Below are 11,657 nucleotides of genomic sequence, written 5' to 3'. Positions count from 1 at the left end.
GACTCACACCCAAAGTTTCTCCTTTGCCAGGCTGAGCAGCGCTGCATCCTCAGCACCGCCACCCCCACCCCACCCTGCTTTGTCCCATCCAATCTGACTGGCTCACCTTCTGGACGGACTACCAACACCTCTCCTCATATGCATAGATTTACACAGCCCCTTTTATGAGAGGAGCTGATGAATTTCATCAGGCAAGTGGCAGAGACATGCTGAATTTTCCCCCTGACCATCATTTCCCCATTACAACTTGCTATAAGATGCATTCCTTGCATAGGGTTGTAGGCATGTGTTTGCAAGGATAAACAAATACCCTCCAAGTGTTCCTATTTTCCAGGGGCAATCCTGGAATTACAAAAGCTACTCCAGCTTCTGATCTGATCCTGAATGCCCCTATTTTCCCCACCAGTGCCGCCACCACCGACCTCAGAGAGGAGGAGGAGGAGCTGGCACTTGCCCTGAGCGACAGCAGTGGCAGCTGCAAGGGAGCATACCGTTGCCTCTCCATGGCCGCCAGTGCTGTGCCAGTTCTGAGGTGCAGGCAGAACGCAGGGCCACCCCAGGCAGGAAGAAAGGGGAGCAAAGCAGAGCACAAGACTTGATTTTTTAAATGAAAAACTGCTTTGTGCGTCCATGCCTAATCTTGCCCCTTTCTAAAATTTATTTATTGGCATGTGTTTTCCTTTTTGCAAACCTACCAAACAATACCTGAAGGAGCATCTCCACCCCCATCATTCTTCCCGGACACTGAGGTCCAGCGCCGAGGGCCTTCTGGCCGTTCCCTCGCTGCGAGAAGCCAAGTTACAGGGAACCAGGCAGAAGGCCTTCTCAGTAGTAGCACCCACCCTGTGGAACGCCCTCCCATCAGATGTCAAAGAGAAAAATAACTACCAGACTTTTAGAAGACATCTGAAGGCAGCCCTGTTTAGGGAAGCTTTTAATGTTTAATAGATTATTGTATTTTAATATTCTGTTGGAAGCCAGCCAGAGTGGCTGGGGAAACCCAGCCACATGGGCAGGGTATAAATAAATTATTATTATTATTATTATTATTATTATTATTATTATTATTATTATTATTAGTGCGCCATGTTAGTGCTGTGGTAGTGGAAATGCTTTGCCAGGGGGTGGGGTGGAAGACAAAGGTTGGGGGGAGGAGTGAGAAATGTCCCTTTCTTCATGTGAGGAATGTTGGAGGGTATGTAAACATACCCTGGACAAAGTGTCCTGTTGTGGACCCCTTCCTTAGTGGGGCCTAACAGCCTTACCTCCCTGTGGTGGCAGCACAGGGTAACAGAGTCTAGCAATGAACAAATTTCCCAGAATGCCTTGTAGAAAATGTAAACATGGCTCGATGAAGTCACTGCTTCTGCTAGGACTGCCAGGTCAGACTGTTTTTCGTGTGGTGGGTGGGGAGGGGGTCAGGGCAAGCATCAGCTATGCTGCCCGCCTTTAAAAAAAAGTCCCCAGGGCCCTATTGGTTGCCCAAGGAAGCCAGGAATTACCTGGACTGGAATTTCATTGAAGGAAAACTGGTTGTTGGGAGGCTTCTGCAGAAGAGTCAAGGGTGGGAGTGATGGGCATCCTTCCCTCCCTGCTGCTTTACTGCTGCAAGCAACTGCTTTCTTTAGATATAATGCGTAGTTTGGCCCTCATGCTGGTGCCATTATAAGGGGGGGGGGCTGCATGCCTGTAAGCAGATCTTCCATATGCTCAAGAATTTCCACATACCCGGGCAAAGACACTTCCTACTGATGCCTCAGCAATTTGAAAAGAAAAGTATTTTTGATTCCTGGTGCCACACAAAGCAAAATCTCTCCCATCCACGTGGCACAAGCTCTGTGTTACTTGACCAAGAGTGCAAGCAGTCAAACCTCAGCCCGGCTGCAATTGGTAGATACCCAGGTGAGAGCCTTTAGCACAGTTCTTGCAAAATGTTCTTATCCCTGCCTCTGTGTTTATAGTTCCTGTCAGTAGCTAAGAAGCAGGATTGGCTGGAAGGGCTCAGGAGCCTCAAGAGGCTGCATGTAGCAGGAACAGGCTGTGCTTCGAAGGCCACTGAGAGCACTCAAGGCGGAAAGGAAAGAAATGAAGAAGAGGCTGGTCTGCGTCATGAACTGCAAGCCAAAAGGCGAATGACATCAGAGACAACAGGCCAGTGGAAACTGTGTCTCAAGTACAGTTCCAAATGGGAAAGGTCAATATTTATTACGTATAATAAATCTATACAATATGCAAGGAACTTATGCCCCAAATTGCTGAAAAAAATAAATTAAATAACCGTATTGCTGTCACAGAATGTCACGTAAAAAGCCATGCTTTATATGATGCACTGTCAAAGATCAAAAAGCTCTGGAAATCCAGGAATTCAGTGAAGACTTAATTTAGTATGGCTGGTGGTAGCTGGGTCAATGGACCCGTTTCCACAGAATCTTCATTCGGGGCCAAGCTATAAATGAACCTCAGCTGTCTGAACAAATCCTTTGCATTGTGGTGTATAATTCAACAAATGCAGTAACAGCTGTAATAACAACTCTGTAGTTTCTCGGTGCTCGTAATGGTCTCAAGCTCTTCAGGTAGCCAGTATCTAAGCTCTCTAATATGTGGGTTAAAATAGTATAATGCAAATTATGGGATAAAAGCCAATTTAAAAATAAAACTGCATGTGTATATATGTGCAATACCTGTCGTTTTAAAAACTCCTGTAAGCAAAGAGTCCCTAGAAACCTTCAAAGGCCTCACAATCTGCTAGGTAAAAACCTAACCAAAGATAGTTTGGAAGAAAAAAGACTGATATTAAAAATCTCTTTTAAATATATGTAAAAATACAAATACTAATTTTGCTACTACTGTGCCGGTACACAAGATGTCTGCAAATTTGAAGATATTGATATACAGCTTATTCAGCACTGATTTTTGACAAAAGTGTCAGGCAGTATGTGGTCCACACATTTATGTAGTCATTTTTATTTATTTTCTTCCATTTATACTCTGGCTGCCCTGCGTCACAGAATCCAATGGGGCTCACCTGTAGTCTCCTATCCAGGTGCTGGCCAAACAAAGACCTGCTTAGTTGTGATGGCCCCACATGCTGTTAGATCATACCTGGGGCCCTAAGAAGCATTCAGGATAAACAGAAACACCAGCACCTGGGGCTGGAAGTTTTCTATAGCTCAGTTGGTAGAGCATCAAACTCTTAAATTTCAGAGTCATGCGTTTGAGCCCAGATTCCTGCATTACAGGGGTTGGACGAGATGATTCTTGTGGTCCCTTCCAACTCTATGATTCTAGACATTATGCTCAAGATGGGGCTAGCTCCAAAAACAGTGGTTCTCTGTTGTGCTGCCCCCCCCCCCCATTGTTATACTGGCAAAAAGAATAAGTCAAACCCTGTTTGAAAAGCTTGTTTTTTCTCTGCCAGGCTTGGGCTACCTCAGCCAGCAATAGCCCTGTTTCTGAACAGAGTTCTGGACAGGGGTAAATTACCTTGCCCTAATTTACCCCCGTGTCATTTAAGCTGGCTTCCTTGAGTCTGCCTTGCCCCTCACTCTCCGTCAGCGCCACTTGCCCTCCGTGACATTGTCATGTAGCTAGTTCTGATTGACTGAATGGTGCCATTATGCCAATATGTTCGCTACCGGCTCTCTTGATTGTCTGGGGACATATCATAAATTAGAAAGGAGCCCTAACTGGGGTGGGGGGCAACGGCACCAAATCAGCAGCAGATCTGACTGCAAACGGGCATGAAAATACTTAGAGATGTCAAGGAGGTGTTCGGGCAAGATTTAAACCATCCTTACGTGCCAGAAAGATTCATGGGGTGAATCTTCAGTGCAGCACTATAATGATCTTCAACATGGAAACATGGAAATGTGCAACTTGGATGCCAGAGACATATATTTTATCAGTGTGTGTGTGTGTGTGTGTGTGTGTGTGTGTTTCTTTGGGGTCATTAATGGAAATCTACTCTTCACCAGTTTATTGCTTTTGGCTAAAATACTTGTCTACTGAGCTTTTCATGTTCTTGCCTGCTGCAGTTTTGCATTCTATGCATTTCTTACTTTTGTGCGTGTGTGTGGGGGGGGACTGTTTCAAAGCTTTATAAGATGGATCAAAGAACAGGTTATTTTGTCTAACAATTGCAGTAGTGCTTGGCCAGGCCTGAGTTTGTTTTTATTGAGCTGCTATGCTGCAAGGGATGGCCTGTGATGGGTATAGATTGCATATTGATCACTGCATGGAAGTACAAGGAGGTATTTGGCGGGGTGGGGGTGGGCAGGGAAGGAAGGAGCAGCTTACTTTCGCAGCCCATCCTCTCACAACAGAAATCATAATTCCAAGCAAGAGCACTGGGCGCTAAATGAAATACAATGTTGAATCGCAGGGATGCAGTTAATGTATTTAAAATGTAAATAGCAGCCACAGGGAAGCCACAGGGAAGCTTAAGCAGGCTTTGGACTGCAGGAAGTGGGGAGAAAAAGTTTTACATAGTTTCTGGGGAGAACCTTGAGTCCTAGATAGGGCCCAGAACAGAGCAAGACAAGCCTCTGTGTATCCAGCTTCCAGCATCAACCCTGCTTGGCCTATGGTTCTCCATCCAGCCAGGTGAAGTCAGAAAAATCTCACCCGTTTGTCTCTAGGACAACAGGGCTCACTCTTTGGACATGTAAATGGCCATGTTTAACTAGCCAGCTAAGGCCATTATCTCACAAAGAGACAGGTGTGACCGGTTCTTCTGCTACATTCTTAACTCACAGATACAAGATCAGAAGCCTGGAAGGGTCCCACAGATATCATCCAGACTGACCCCACAATCCTATAGCAGTGCAATCACATCAGGAAGTCTGGGTAATGACTCAATAGGGAAATTTCTGAGTCACTGCAGAATCAATCCTAGGACATGAAGTTGGAGAATACTGTGTGATTTCCACGGGTTCTGGTGTTTTTTACCAGATGACATGGTGCTAAAATATGTTTTAATAAAGTGCAGACAGTGATAAATGTAGGATATTACACAAAAGAAAGAGTCAAAATGCATAAGATGGATCTGTGCATTAGGTTGCAATAGATGGAAGATATCAAGAGAGGAATTATATCAAGACAGTCTACCCTGCAACCTCGTCTACAAGGAGGTCGATTGACATGTTGTGTACAGTTTTAGGAGCTACACTTCAAGTCACCAAACTGGAAAGGATTTAGAACAGAACTATGAAGATAATGGTGAGAAGACCTAGAGGACACATCATATAGAGAAAAGTATGCTGAGCCTAGAGAGAATAGAAAATTAAGCAGAGATGGTTGGCAGCTTTTGAATTATGAAAAGAATGTGGCAGGCAAAGGAGGAGATAGAGGAGGTTCACCAGGAGAAGCAATGAGTTTTAATTAACTACAAGAAAGTAGATTCAGGGCATGTCTGCACTGCAACTAAAAGAAAAAAACTCCCTGCTCCCACTTGATACATTTTTGGTCATCACTGTAGAGATGCATGGCAAATTCAACTATTCTTTCTTTTTGGGGAGAAGAACACTATTCTGATCTACCATTCGCCGTTTTCTTTTTTACTTCCTTCACTGTGTTTTTGTATTTTGGAGCCAGACGTGGGCCAAGCACAGCAAATGGTCTGGGAACATCAGAAGCTGTCGTGGTACGGAAGCTAAACAGGTGTGGCCTGAATTGTAATCTGAATGTGAGCCTTTGGGGAGTTCAGTGTATGAGCAGAATATATGTATAATAAATTCAGGTGGTGGTGGTGTGTTGTTTTTTTAAAAAATAGCCAGATGCATGACCCTTGAATGCCCTAGTATCACCACTGTGTGGTGATCATGGTGCATAAATAATGTCTATTAAATGCGTAATAAATAAGCATGTGCACCTTGTAGGGCATCTGTTAACAAGGAAAGATGGAAGACTTATCTTGCCTCTCTGCAGAGCACAGCATTTGCATCCCTATGAGCGCACTTGTGTGAGCAATGCTTATACATACATATGCATGCACGCTTACGCAACTCTCCAAATTCAGTCAGTGGAAGACCTTTGAAGAATCTGATTGAAGAAGTTGAAAACACATTGGATCACCATTTCCTGTTATTTATTATTAACTAGTTATTAACTAGCAATGCTCCTGTCATGGTCTCCCTCCAGGGAATCCAGGGATATGGGTGTGGGAATTTGTCCCTGCTCATCCCCATCTGCACACTGCACACTGGGGAGAAGGCTCCCCCACAATTAACACCCCGAAATAGCCCTTCATTCAAGTTATTTGCTACCACCACAGCATTTATTTACTTATTTACTGCTATTTTTATTGCTCTTACTGTAAATTTTGTATGTTGTATGCCACTTTGGTGTATTTAAATTTTTTTTACAAAAGTGCCTTCCATAAACATTTAAATGAAATAGAATAGCAAATAAAATAATGTGAATAAGGGGTTGGCTTGACTTTACTGGGTCCTGCCATTCCTCCCTCTCCTCTATTTGCTTTGATAGTGACATAGGAGTTGCTGGTGCTGGGATAGTCCAATCAAAAGGCAGAAAATAGTAGCCTGGGGGAAAAGGCAAAAAGACAGAGTTGGGCCTTTTTCCAGCCTACAGTTAGGACTGCATTCCCCAGTCTGGTGCCTTGCAGGTGATTTAAACTGCAACAGTTCCCAACATCACTGAGCATTGTCCATGCTATTTGGGGTTGATGGGAGTTGCAGCCGAAACCATCTGGAGGGCATCACATCAGGGAAGGCAGAGTTAGGGAGCGCCATTAAAAACCACAGAGAGTCAACAAAAAGGAGGATGTTAGAGCTTACAGCCCATTTGGGAGACCTCAAAAGGGACAGCTGGCTGACCAAGACATATGAACAATGTGCTTCTCTCCCATGAGCCTGTGGGAAGTGGTAATATGGCCCACTACAAACTAGGTCAAAAATCCTGATGGCTTGAAAAGATGCTGGGATTCAGAGATGAAGTTCTGCGTTCTTGTAGAACACATGCTTTTTCTGCATTTTTCTTAGCTGGTGGCTCTGTTCAGTGTCTATGGAGTTAGGGAGGTGAGCCCAGATCACTCATGGAGAAACCAGGTGTAATTTCTCAGGGTGCTCCCAAAAGATGTCATGTAAATATAGATGCACAGCTTGGTTTATTGAGTGCCAGGGACAGTTGAGTGAACACTCAAGTCACAGGAAGAGCATCTTGGTAAAACTGCAACAACCGCCAAAGGAAGCCCATACTTGCAACCCAGCATCATGCCCTTGATTACCCACTACATAGAATCTACCACAAGGGCAGTAGTAATGCATCTGTCATGTCCCTGGCCTCAACAGTTGTGGTGGGAGGGGATACACCAAGAAGTTGAAGCAATGTTGCACTTTGAGATAATTGAAGAATCCCAGAGTCCTTGGCAATGTCACCCCTTGTTAGTACCTAAGCTGAATGAGAATGTTCATTTTTGTATTGATTTTAGGAAAAATTAATCCTGTTTCTACATTTGACACGTATTCCGTGCCACAGGTTAATGTGGTTTTGGAGAGGTTGGGCAACCCAGATATTTATCTACCCTTGATCTTACTAAGGTTTATTGGCAGTTTCCGCTTACCAAGTCCTTTGAAGACAAGGAAACCTCCTTGCAGCCAGTATATGAATGACATTTGGTGTTCACGGAGCTACTTTTCAGCATCTTATGCCCAAGGCTCTGAGAAGAGTAAAAAGGAGTACAACAGAATTTCTGAGTTATGGTGGTCCATTTATTCACGGGTTTATTCACGTGTCCACATTGCTTACAACCTTATCCAAAGGGGGGGGGACCCACCATCCCACATAATTTGAATAGCAACTTGTGAACAGCTGGGAGTACTTCTTTTCTCTGCATGTATTTGTACGTTGAACTAATGTTCCACATCCCTGGTCTTGCCTGTTGCTTTAGCCTTCAGACAGATTGATGCCTTTAGTGGCACTGGTGGTGACGACACTGTTCTCTCTCAGGCTTTTATACATGAGCAGAAAGTTCTTGTGGCAGAAGATGAGTGTTGTAGAAAAGGAGGTCCTCATAATAACCAGGGCTGTGAAGACATTAGGATACTATATCTGGAGCCTGTGGTAGCTCATACTCCATTATGGAGTTTGCTGTACAATCTCCCTCTGCCTGTGAAAATAACAAGGGTTAAGAGGGCTAGATACTACTGGGTCAACTGGTGGTTGACAGCTTCATCTATAGTTCAGGGGTAGCCAACATGGTGCCCTCCAGATGTTCAGCCCCAGGCAGCATGGCCAGTGGTCAGGGGTGATGTGCTCTGTTGTCCAACAACACTTGGACACCACACCAGCTACCCCAGTAGATATGAAAGCATCAACCACCCATTAACCCAGTGGTATCTAGCTCTCCTGCCCACAGAATGATAATGCTTATCCCCCCCTGCTCACAACAAGAGGATGGTAATCATGTGGAATCTGTGGCCAAAAGTGGTGTCCGGTTATCTATTCAGGAAATTCCTGTCAGACTTGCACTGTGCCCAGTGGTGCCCAGAAGTGATGTAATTGATGAGTGTTTGCGAGCCATGCGTCAATTCAGAAATGGAATTATTATTATTTATTACTTGTACCAGGGCATCTGACTGGGTTGCCCCATCCACTCTGGGCAGCTTCCAACAGAAATCAGGAGACCCCAGAATGAAAGCCAGGAATGAAGGAGGCCCAGTTCTGGCTTGCATTAAGAGCCACAGAGAGCGGGCAGAGGAAACGAATGAGAGAGCTGCACTGGGACAGTGCTTATGGCCTGTAAGGGTAGGAGGTCTCAGTGGGTAGAGGCAGCTAGTCAGGAGACCTGAAATGAGGTTGCTCCTATGAACCAACAACTATATGTTGGGGCAAGGTCTAGCTCCTGGTTTTAAATGCTTGTGTTGGTTACCTCCTAGGGTGGTAATCTATTGCAGTGTTTCCCAAACTTTTTTGGGCAACGGCACACCTGTTTACTGAAAAAAAATCTCGCGGCACACCACCCCGTGACGTCAGCGCGCAGCGTCACGCCGGGAGGGACGCACGAAAGTGAAAGTTTTTTCCCTCCCCCCTCAGTCCCTCGCTCGGAATTCAGCTCGTTTGGGGCATCGCTCCGGCTGCTCCCTCTCCCGCCGCGCAGGAGCGATGCCTCTCTGGCTCTCCCTCCGCGCAGGCTGAGGGAGGGAGGGAGGTGCGCGTGTGACCCGTCTCTGCTGGGAGACCAAACCCAGCGAGGCAGAGTCGCGCGGAGGCGCCCAGGCAGCGCTGCCGGCTGCGAGGAGGAGCGCCAGGCAGCAGCAGGAGGCGCGGCCTCTCCTCGCCGCCGCCGCCCCGCCTCTCGCCGCCCGCCTCCCTCCAGGCATCTCGTGGCACACCAGCCGATGTCTCACGGCACACTCGTGTGCCGCGGAACACCGGTTGGGAAACACTGGTCTATTGGATCTCTTTGAGTTGGGAGCAGAGCTGGATTAAGGCCTTTAGAGGCCCTAAACACTGAGAAAATTATGGTTCCCCCTATGAAATTCAAAATAAAAACAATGCTAAATTATATATCTGCAGTGGGTTTTTTCGGGGGGGGGGGGACACAGAGGTATGCATACCCCTAAACATTTTGTTAATCTTTGTACTTTTATCCATTTACTGTATTTATTTTCCCGATCTGAACAATAAAATGGTGGTTTTTCTTGAGTCAAAATGAGAGTACCCCTAAAGATTTTTTTTTTAGGAAAAAAGCACTGTATATATCTCAAAATGACGCAAAACTTTCTTGTATGCTGAAATTAAAACAGCTCCTTTCTCGATTTTCTGATTGCCAAATTCTGCACAAGTCCATCAAAGCTGGGTCAATGAGGCCTTCTTTCGATTTGCCTTGGAAAGGAGGCACAGCCCCTGCTTTAGGTGGGGATTAAGTAATAAAAAGAGAACAGGAAAATGAGGAAAGAATGTGGAGAGGAGTGTAAGGAAACCTAATACAATTCTGAGTTTCCCGGTGATAACTACTTTTTAAATATAGATATCAAATTCTTAAGAAATACATTTAGGAAACCTCTCCTTTTCCGGCGCCTCTGCTTTGCTGGTGCCCTAAGCACATGCGGAGTCCTCCGCGTTCCCTCCCCGCTGAAGCTGCAGACTGCGCGGTCGCCAGGCGGATCCCAAGGCGCGGATCGGGCCTCCGACTCGCCCTCCTTCCCATTGCCCGGAATCCCCGAGAGGTCACGTGGCTTTTGGACTTTCGCCAGGGGAGAAGACTTCCCAAGGTGGGCTTCCATAGGGTTCCAGAGAAGCGGGAGAGGCCGAGTGGGCGGCACAGCAGCAGGAAAGCCCCAACTTTAGCAGCCGAGGAAGCGTCTGCGGCGCCCAAGTCCGCCGCATCCTGCGGGTGGCCGGCTGCGCGGCCGCCGCCTGCCTTGTTTTCGCCGCGCTTTGGACGTCGCCATTTCTTCTCCTCTGGCGCCCTCTCTTGGCCCGTAACAAATACGGAGCCGAGGAAACGCAGTGGAGGGATGAGGGCAGAAGCGGAGTCTTCCACCCCCGCACATTTATTTATTCATTTATATTTATTTCATAAGATTTATACACCGCTTGGTTGGGGGGGGGGTTAACCGCTTTACAAAAAGTTAAAACAAAATTAAGGGGGGGCCAAACACAACCATACTTTGAAACACACAAATTAAAATACTGAAAGAAAAAATAAGGGAAAATTTGATAAAACCAAGGGGCAGGATTTGCTGAAATAAATTTGGAAATTGGGATGCAGAAAGGGGAGGTATGGGGAAGTCGGCGAAGTAAGGCTTAAGAAAAAAGGATTTGAAATTATACATGTTTGTTTGTGTGTTTGTTTGTTTGTTTGTATTGTGTAATGTTTGTGTCTATAAAAAATGTGAAAAACCAATGAAATTTTATTAAAATAATAATAATACTGAAAAGGATTAAAATAAGCATCTGGGTGGGCTTGTCTAAACCGGAATGTTTCTAGCAGGTGCCGAAAAGAGTGCAGTGAAGGTGCCTGCAGCAGAGCAGGTCTGTTTCTTTCCCATCGCTATATTTGGATGTATGATACACGGATGGAAGAAGGGGGAACCAACTAAGGGCCAATGCGGAATCCCATTTCCCCCTCAATACAGTCGTGGTGGGTTATCTGAAACGGTGCGTTTTTAACAGGAACCTGTGGCCCTCCAGACTCGTTCCCAGCAGCCCCAGCCAGTACAGCCGATGGGCAGGGAAGATGCAAGTTGTAGTCCAGCAACAGGGCCACAGGTTTCCTATTCTTGTTACGCACTTAGGAGGCAGAAAAATAATTGCCTCTGTTGGAGAGCCCTTCAGGTTGGAGGTCTGGGCCCTCTTCACTTAGCTGCCTCCATTAAATGAGCCATGGCAACAGCATAAATTGGGGGGGGGGCTCTATCTCCCCCTATTCTTTTCACTGAAAATTAAATTCATGCTACTTCCAGATCCTGAAATATGAAGCTAGGAAGAAACAATTGTCATTTATGAGTATCTGCTCTTCTCCCAAGAGACTTCAGAACTTTTGTTTAAAAGCTGCTTTAAACAAAAAATAAAAATAAAAATGCACATGACTGGTAGTATGTCTTTAACATGCATCCCCTTGACCCTGGGTGGATCAAGAAGCCTTTCCCCCATCTCTTCCCATCCCCCCCCCCACCTCTGTATTTAAAACTTTG

The 11,657-nt window shown here is 45.8% G+C and overlaps 1 long non-coding RNA gene across 1 annotated transcript in view; it reads right to left on the bottom strand.

The window, feature by feature from the left end:
- Positions 1 to 8,903, bottom strand: part of LOC308571703 — a 27,062-nt gene extending 18,159 nt beyond the window's left edge. Inside the window, exon 1 of the long non-coding RNA XR_014001579.1 lies at positions 7,580 to 8,903. This is a non-coding gene — a long non-coding RNA (uncharacterized lncRNA). The remainder of the gene's footprint in view (positions 1 to 7,579) is intronic.
- Positions 8,904 to 11,657: the final 2,754 nt, after the last annotated feature.

Source organism: Podarcis bocagei (genome assembly GCF_964188305.1).
Source record: "Podarcis bocagei genome assembly, chromosome: 1".
NCBI lineage: Eukaryota > Metazoa > Chordata > Lepidosauria > Squamata > Lacertidae > Podarcis > Podarcis bocagei.
This window is presented reverse-complemented; position numbering and strand designations above follow the sequence as displayed.